The following is a 9345-nucleotide window of genomic DNA, read 5'->3' on the forward strand; positions in this document are numbered from 1 at the left end:
ACCCGCCGGGAAGACACAGACCCGACTGGACCCGATTGTCACATACTCCACCTTGAATTGCTATTACAAGTCAATAAACCTGTTGCAAAAAAATACAGCTTTTTGTCTTACCTAATTTAAGGAGCCGTAGTCTCTCTTCCTTGTACCTGACTGCCTGTGATGCATTACAATGCTCCGACAAGAAAGTTTTCCATGTTATTGCTCTCGTTATTCCAAGTCCAAGCTTAATCCACTAACGTTAATTATTTCAGCTTCAAGAGCTGACTCGAGTTAACTCGCATAATAACTTCGACTGTTTGCCCTTTTGAACTATAATAATAACGCCACTGACGTTATTTATTTTCTATCATCTCTGTGCTCTCTGCTCTGCGTCAAGTCTGAATCTGACCAATAAAACTTTAAGATTAAACGGTTCATTTATATTATTATGAAAATGAGAGAAAATGTAAAGCGCGTTTTGGCGGTCGAAGTGTCCCTCACTGGTTGCCATAGAAACATGAAACGTGCTGGAGACTGCAATATATGGAGACCTAAAATATGTTTAACGCAATTTGAGCGTCATAGAAAATATTCATTTAACAGTTCACCTCAGATTGTGTTGTTGATTTGAAATATATTAAATATAAGTGTGTCAAGCCTGCAAGCATTATTACCGTGCGGGCATTTGCAATAAAGCGTCATGAAACATGTCGGCGCCAATAGAGCATCACAGTCCCGCCCACAGCTGGTGCCGGAAGTAAAAAATCAATGCAATCTCTGCATTGACATTTGGGAAATAAGCCATAAAAATGTAACCATACATGGTAGAATTAAAACCAGCTATGGCTGTACTAAGCGATAGTATATGCTTATATAAATGCCAAAAGTTCATGGGGCACTAACCTTGTTTTGAGATAAATGCCTTTTATTCGCGATGTCTTGGATAAGTACTTCATTACCCACAATCCTGAACAATCCCACAATCCCACAGTGATGCATCTGATTGGTGGAACTCGTGGAACCGTCTGGTTAAACCCCGCGAAGGTCCGTGAAGACTGAAGATCATTAATAAAAAAATTAAATAAAATAAAAACATGTGTTGCGTTTTTTGCACGGTAGACTTATCAGAGCAATCGTGTGCTCCTTGGCTGCCATGATGGCTTTTTTCAAGGAGGAAAACAAGTGTTCAAATGGGTGAAAACCACTTTAGATAGGGTCATGTAACGGTAGTTGAGTGTAGCGTGTCCGAGGGTCAGCTTGTGGGTTTTGTAAGCGCCAGCATGAGGGACAAGACCTACAAAGTTTTGGTGAGTTTTGCAGGGAGGTTGGTAACGTTAGTTAGCATTATCGTCCACTTTAGCTAGGCTACTGTAGCCTTCATACGGTATGAGTCATATCAAGCATTTTATGATGCCACTGTCAAAACAATATTTAGACTAGGCATACCGTTTTGTCCATTTACTGAATATTTGTGTAATGGCAACGACATGTGTTGACGACTGAGTGGTGATTGCATTCAGGTATAAAGCACTGCACCATGTTGCTGTCGTTGTTGTTAACCGCTTTCAAACACGCACACAATATATAAAATACACGATGATAAATATAAAATTTTTTTTTGGATTTTCTCTTAGTTTTTTCACTCGAAATTATATGTTTATGAGTTCAGCCGTAGCTGGTTATTCTCAGACATGCTCTAAAACTCTTTAGATATGGATTTTTCCGAAAGTCAATGGGGAAAATGAATGGGAAATTTACTTCCGGCACCAGAGCTTTCACGGGTTGTGGGCGGGATTGTGATGCTCTATAGCATTGTTGGTAAGCGCGTCGCCATGTAGCACTGTTGTGCTTCGGGAGACCCAAGTTTGAGTCTTGGCTCATGGACTTTGGGGTGGTGTTGGCGCTGTGGATAAGACACATGCCTTTGGTGTGAGAGACCCAGGTTCGAATCCACTGTGAGACAATGTGTCCCTGAGCAAGACACTTAACCCTTGTTTGCTCCAGAGGCGTGCGACCTCTGACACATATAGCAATTGTAAGTCGCTTTGGATAAAAGCGTCAGTAAAATGTAATGTACAGATACCCCCCTCTTTCAGCTCAAGTCTAGCTCACAATCTTTTAAATGCAACGTAAATTGGTGTGGTGGCTGTGAGAAGAGGAGAGGGGAAACTCTCATCGCCAATAGCCCATGCATATCGACTGTAACTAAAAATCAGTGGTAAAATGTGAGGAAATATACAATTAAAAAAAAAAATAATAATAATAATGAAAAAATAAATCTAATGAAATACACTGACACTTTATTTTTGTCTTTTCAAGAGCTACTGAATGCCCTGCTACATATATCCTACAGTAATCGTAGTGACCTTTACTTTACAAATAATATCACTGAGCAGCCATGAGAGGGCCAGTGTTGGGTTACTCTAGTTACTCTAAAAAAGTAATTAATTATTAATTACATCTTCAACAGTACAATTAGATTACTGTACAAATTACTCTCTCCAAAAATATTTAATTACTTATTACTTATATATTCTTATTAACTTACCAAAGTATTTAAAGTGAGATGGTACATAAAAAGAATGCATTTTAATGTTAGACTTTACATTTATAATGTTAAATCCACTATTGCATTGTAAATTCATGTTCTACAGTCTTTACACAATATTAAGTTCAATTAAAAAAGAAGTAGCTGTAATTCAATAACAGAAAAAGTATTTCTTTTATAAAGGGAAAAGTAATTAAATTACACAAAACTAATTACACACAACACTGGAGAGGGCCAGGGCTTGCATTAACTTACTTTATTAGAAATAATGCATAGTGATTTGAACACTCAATATTAAAGTATCAAAGCACAATAAACCCACGAATGTTCATTAAAAAAGGGTCATATGAGCTCAGTTCACAGCACAGATGTCAACATAAGCCGCGTTTCCACCGCAGGAACTTTACCCAGGAACTAGGGACTTTGGCCTGGTACTTGGTGTGTTTCCACCGCAGGAACCAGGAACTAAATAAAGTTCCGGGTAAATAAATGCCCCTCAGAAAGTCCCTGCTGGCGAGGTGGTACTTTTTCAAAGTTCCGGAACTTTTGGGGGCGGGACTTTGGCGCTAAACATTCTGATTGGTTGAGTTCACGCAGCATTGGTTGAGTTCAACCACCATTTATTCGGATCAACATTTTCAAAATATTACTGTTATTGTGTCATGAAAAGTATTTCAGGCGAGAATGTAGTTGTTTAAAACTCAAATCTGTTGTTTATTTATAAAGACAGCGCCTATTTAAAAATGTGTTTCGCCGATCTCTGAGACGGTGAGCTCCACACGATCAGCAGGAGCTCAGTGATCATGTATCCCCGGAGAGCAGCCTCACCTCGGCTAGACTTTCTGATATGTGCCGCTGGCTCTGATGTCTCTTTAGTGGTTAAACATAAAATATAATTCAGCTGCGGGGTAAATCTAACAGGTTTAGAGGTTTTTTTTGGTCTGTATTCAATTTATCTATATGTTAAAATGAAAATAAAAAAGGCAAGTCTATATAATATTTAGTTTCATTGTAATGGCTGTATATAACGTTACACATATCCCTGAACTAAGTACATTTCTGCAGCTGTTTGTCACGGTTTTACGCTGCCTGAAGGAACACGGAGCCGAGGATAAACGAAATAAGGCTTTTATTATATCCAACACAGGAGATATCCAACATGGAGCACAGAGGTAGGCACACGTTAGTAGCAAATGAAGTTTGTAGCAAGTGAGGTAGTAGACCCGACCACACAGAACTGAAAGGACAGGGCTTTTGTACAAAGGATAATGGGGAAACACAGGTGGATGGAATCATTAAATTAACAGGGACATGGAACACATGAGGAAGATAACAGAAACACCTGGGAACTAATCAAACTAAACACGGAAGACAGAAACTGGGTCACGGGCAAAAACACACTAAATGGGTCCAGGTGTGACAGCACTCCCCCCTCCCGGTAGGTGCGTCCTCGCACCGTAGAAACAACCGAGGGAGGCGTGGGTGGGAACTTGGGAGGAGGTTCCGGTGGAGGACGGACTCCCAGGAGGGGGCCAGCAGACAGGGACCACGGAGGAAGGAGCCAGGGAGGAGACGACGGAGGGAGGAGCCAGGGAGGAGACAGGAGCAGGAGGAGCCAGATGGTCCACCAGAGACCAGCCAGGACGGAGATCCAAGGTGGAGTCGACGGCGGGAGGAGCCATGGTGAAGGAAGAGTCGACGACACCAGGGGGCCGACAGGCGGAGACTGCACCGGTGGGTGAGGAGCCCAAGATGGAGCAGCACAGCCGCAGAGCCAGGGTGACGACGAGGATCCGGAGGGCCTAGGTGGAGCTGAAGGCTCAGGCGACCAAGGTGGAGGCGGGGTCCTGGCAGACCGCTGTGGAGCCGGAGCGACCGAGGATGGAGGTGGAACTGGAGGGAAGGAGGAGCCTGACAGAGCCGGAGGGATGGAAAGACGAGGTGGAACCGGAGGAGTGGAGTCCCGAGGTGGCGGATGGTCGACGACTGACCAAGGTGGAGCCGGAGGGACGAGGGAGCCCGGTGGAGCAGGTGGGATGACAGGCCACGGTGGAGACGAGGGAGCTAAGAGCCAAGGCGGAGCCGCTGGGTCGAAGGACCGAGGAGGAGTCCAGGGCTCGGAGGCTGGAGGCGGAGACAGGGCCTTAACGCGCCAAGGCGGAGCTGGAGACTGGCAGTCCAGCGGCAAACCATCGCGCCCCGATGGCGCGGACTGAGGGTGAGCTGCGGGACTGACTGGCACCAGCAGGGATGGCGAGGAACTGGCTGGTCTAGGAGGAGGAGAGAGGAGAAGGATGGGAGGAAGGACAGGAGGATCAGGACTGGACGGAACCAGCGAAAGAGTAGAGGGACCAGCAGGTTTGGGAGGAGGCGGGAGAGGGAGGCTGGGAGGGAATACAGGAGACACAGAAGATTCAGGGCTGGGCGGAACCAGTGGTGAAACAGAAAAATCATGGCTGGGCGGAACCAGCGGAGACACAGAAGATTCAGAGCTGGGCGGAACCAGCGGAGACACAGAAGATTCAGAGCTGGGCGGAACCAGCGGAGACACAGAAGATTCAGAGCTGGGCGGAACCAGCGGAGACACAGGAGATTCAGAGCTGGGCGGAACCAGCGGAGACACAGGAAACTCAGGGCTGGGCGGAACCAGCGGAGACACAGAAGATTCAGAGCTGGGCGGAACCAGCGGAGACACAGAAGATTCAGAGCTGGGCGGAACCAGCGGAGACACAGAAGATTCAGAGCTGGGCGGAACCAGCGGAGACACAGGAAACTCAGGGCTGGGCGGAACCAGCGGAGACACAGAAGATTCAGAGCTGGGCGGAACCAGCGGAGACACAGAAGATTCAGAGCTGGGCGGAACCAGCGGAGACACAGAAGATTCAGAGCTGGGCGGAACCAGCGGAGACACAGACGATTCAGAGCTGGGCGGAACCAGCGGAGACACAGAAGATTCAGAGCTGGGCGGAACCAGCGGAGACACAGGAAACTCAGGGCTGGGCGGAACCAGCGGAGACACAGGAAACTCAGGGCTGGGCGGAACCAGCGGAGACACAGGAAACTCAGGGCTGGGCGGAACCAGCGGAGACACAGGAAACTCAGGGCTGGGCGGAACCAGCGGAGACACAGGAAACTCAGGGCTGGGCGGAACCAGCGGAGAAACAGAAAACTCAGGGCTGGGCGGAACCAGCGGAGAAACAGAAAACTCAGGGCTGGGCGGAACCAGCGGAGAAACAGAAAACTCAGGGCTGGGCGGAACCAGCGGAGAAACAGAAAACTCAGGGCTGGGCGGAACCAGCGGAGACACAGGAAACTCAGGGCTGGGCGGAACCAGCGGAGAAACAGAAAACTCAGGGCTGGGCGGAACCAGCGGGGAAACAGAAAACTCAGGGCTGGGCGGAACCAGCGGAGAAACAGAAAACTCAGGGCTGGGCGGAACCAGCGGAGAAACAGAAAACTCAGGGCTGGGCGGAACCAGCGGAGAAACAGAAAACTCAGGACTGGGCGGAACCAGCGGAAATGGAGCAGAGGAAATGACTGGAGGAGGTAGGAGTGGGAGACTGAGAGGGTATACAGGGGAATCAGGGCTGGACGGAACCAGCGGGGAAACAGGAAAATTGGGGATTACCTCCATAGACCAGTCCATCAGATCCAGAACTTGCTCCATATGACTTACAGAGACTGTATACAGCTCACCCTCAGTCGCAGGAGTGTGGGCAGGGCTTTCCTCCACGCCCTCGATCTCCACGAGGACTCCCACGATGCACGGTGTTGCCGGCTCACACACCTGGTCAGTCGCGCTCTCGAGATCCGGCTCCCTGTCGGTGAATGACTCGGGCTCTGCGGCTGCGGTGGGCTCTGGCTCCGTGCGGCGTGATGGTGGCTGGCTGGTCTCTGGGTCGGGAGTGGGGCTGGCGAGATCCTCTATGGGGCAGATGGTGAAAGAAGAGCCATTTCTCGCCAGAGTCCACTCCACGAATGCGGCGAAATCCTCCCGAGGACCATCTTCGGACGACAACGCTCTGCATTTGGAGTTCAGGCTTGTGTTGTAGAAGGTGCAGAGCGCGTCGTCCGGGTAGCTGGTGGCATTAGCTAGTAGAAGAAACAGTCTGGTGTGGTCCTCGAGAGAGCGTCCTTCCTGCTCCAGCATGAGGAGGAGGAATCCGGGGCTAGAGAGGGGATCCATCAAACACTACAAAACAAAAAGACTGAGAAAAAACGAAAGCAAAACGGAGGGAAAGACGCAGTTTTAAACCTTTTTTTTTTAAGGTCGGGTCTTCTGTCACGGTTTTACGCTGCCTGAAGGAACACGGAGCCGAGGATAAACGAAATAAGGCTTTTATTATATCCAACACAGGAGATATCCAACATGGAGCACAGAGGTAGGCACACGTTAGTAGCAAATGAAGTTTGTAGCAAGTGAGGTAGTAGACCCGACCACACAGAACTGAAAGGACAGGGCTTTTGTACAAAGGATAATGGGGAAACACAGGTGGATGGAATCATTAAATTAACAGGGACATGGAACACATGAGGAAGATAACAGAAACACCTGGGAACTAATCAAACTAAACACGGAAGACAGAAACTGGGTCACGGGCAAAAACACACTAAATGGGTCCAGGTGTGACACTGTTATTATGTTTAAATGAAAACGAAAGGAGGCAGTGGTATTTTATATCCTATTTCGTTTTATTGTAAATATACTGAGGGGAAAATTGCTGTAGCCAAAGCCATCTGAGTTCACGCAGCATTGGTTGAGTTCAAACACCATTTATTCGGATCATTTTCAAATATTACTGTTATTGTTTCATGAAATGTAATTTTAAAAGTATTTCAGGCGAGAATGTAGTTGTTTAAAACTCAAATCTGTGGTTTATTTATAAAGACAGCGCCTATTTAAAAATGTGTTTCGCCGATCTCGTAGACGGTGAGCTCCACTCGATCAGCGGGAGATCAGTCCTCATGTATCCACAGAGAGCAGCCTCTCCTGGGATAGACTTTCTGATATGTGCCGCTGGCTCTGATGTGTCTTTAGTTGTTAAACATAAAATATAATTCAGCTGCGGGGTAAATCTAACAGGTTTTCTTTGGTCTGTATTAAATTTATCTATATGTTAAAATGAAAATAAAAAAGGCAAATTTATAAAATATTTAGTTTCATTGTAATGGCTGCATATACACATATCCCTGAACTAAGTACATTTCTGCAGCTGTTATTATGCTTAAATGAAAACCAAAGGAGTCAGTGGTATTTGGTCAGTGCATATTTCGTTTTATTGTAAATATAGCCTACAGTAAGGAAAACTGCAGTAGCCAAGACGAGATGACTGAAGTTATCAAGTATGCTGCTGTTTATAGATTTACCGGACTTGCGTCATCGCGGACATCACACTCCCCAGTCGAATGCACAAAGTCTGAACTAACTACTGATGATGCACGTCCAAAATCAGCGAACTTTTTTTTTTTTTTATCAGCGGTACTTTGTATTGAGAAATGCACACGGAGCTACGTCACCAGTCATTTGCCTAATCTTCCCGGTACTTTACACCGCGGTGGAAACGCAGAAAGCAACAGGTCTGGGGGGAAAAAAGTTCCTGGGAAAAAAAGTTCCTGGTAAAAATGTTCCGGGTAATTTCGGTGGAAACGCGGCAATAGTGATGCATGAACACAGAAATGAAACTGGTGTTTACCGACCCCTAGTGGACACAGAGAGTACAGCAAAAACAAGGTGAAGCCACATGATGATGAGGGTAGAATGTCTTACTGAAAAACACGTTCAGAATTAAGTACAACTACAGGTGATTAAAATTATTTATGCAGTAATAGACATTAATTAATGTTGTTGCTCTGTACCTGATTAACTATTATGCTGTCCCTATTTGCAGTCCTTCCAGTTCACCCCAGAGGTCATTATCATCTCATCTTATTAAGGCTTTGACTAGGATTTCCATTTATTTACTTCTGGATCTGGGCCCATATTCACAAAACATTTTATCTTAGCACTAAGAGTTCTCCTAAATAGCAGTAAAACAATTAAACTATTAAAAATACAAACTTTTACTAAGGAATAGGGGGAAGTCTTAAAGGGGTCATATGATGCAATTTCTATTTTTCCTTTTCTTTAGTGTGTTTTGTAACTATTTGTGCATGTATAAGATCTGCAGAGTTACAAAGCTCAAAGTCTCCCACAAAAGGATTTATTCTATCTAAAAGAGGAGGCTGATCCGGCTAGGTAGCTTCCAATAAGCAAAGTTTCCTGATTATTACGCTGTAATGAAAGTATAGTTCCTAGCAATTTGGGCCTAGAAAATCACAACTTTTTTATTTTCCATCGGTCTACACGATGTACACGATGCAACTACAGAAGAGTCAAGTTTGAACTCATTTTGGTCATTTTTGAGCGAGGTGCTAAAGGTCTAATCAGATTCAATGATCTGTGCTAAGCTAAGCTAAAAGTGGCATTCATAGGCATCAGCCTGGTAAAAAGTACTATCCTGAAAACACAATCTAACTTTATTTACATGGTTTCCTACAAAGGTTTTTCTAAATAAAGACCTTATACAACTGGCCATGCAACTTTATATAACATAACTATTTATATTTTATATATTGTTTCTGAATAGGGGGGCTGTTTGAAATATGACATTTAACTAAATTTGCTTTAAATGTATGAGAAAGACAAATAGAGCAGAATATTATTTCTCTTTTATTTTGATTGTTTCTGTTGGCCTCATTTGTAAGTCACTTTGGATAAAAGCGTCTGTTAAATGAATAAATGTACATTTAATTAATTTATTTTTTATTTTAAATGCTAG

This window comes from Carassius auratus, chromosome 6 (assembly GCF_003368295.1).
Source record: "Carassius auratus strain Wakin chromosome 6, ASM336829v1, whole genome shotgun sequence".
Classification (NCBI taxonomy): Eukaryota; Metazoa; Chordata; class Actinopteri; order Cypriniformes; family Cyprinidae; genus Carassius; species Carassius auratus.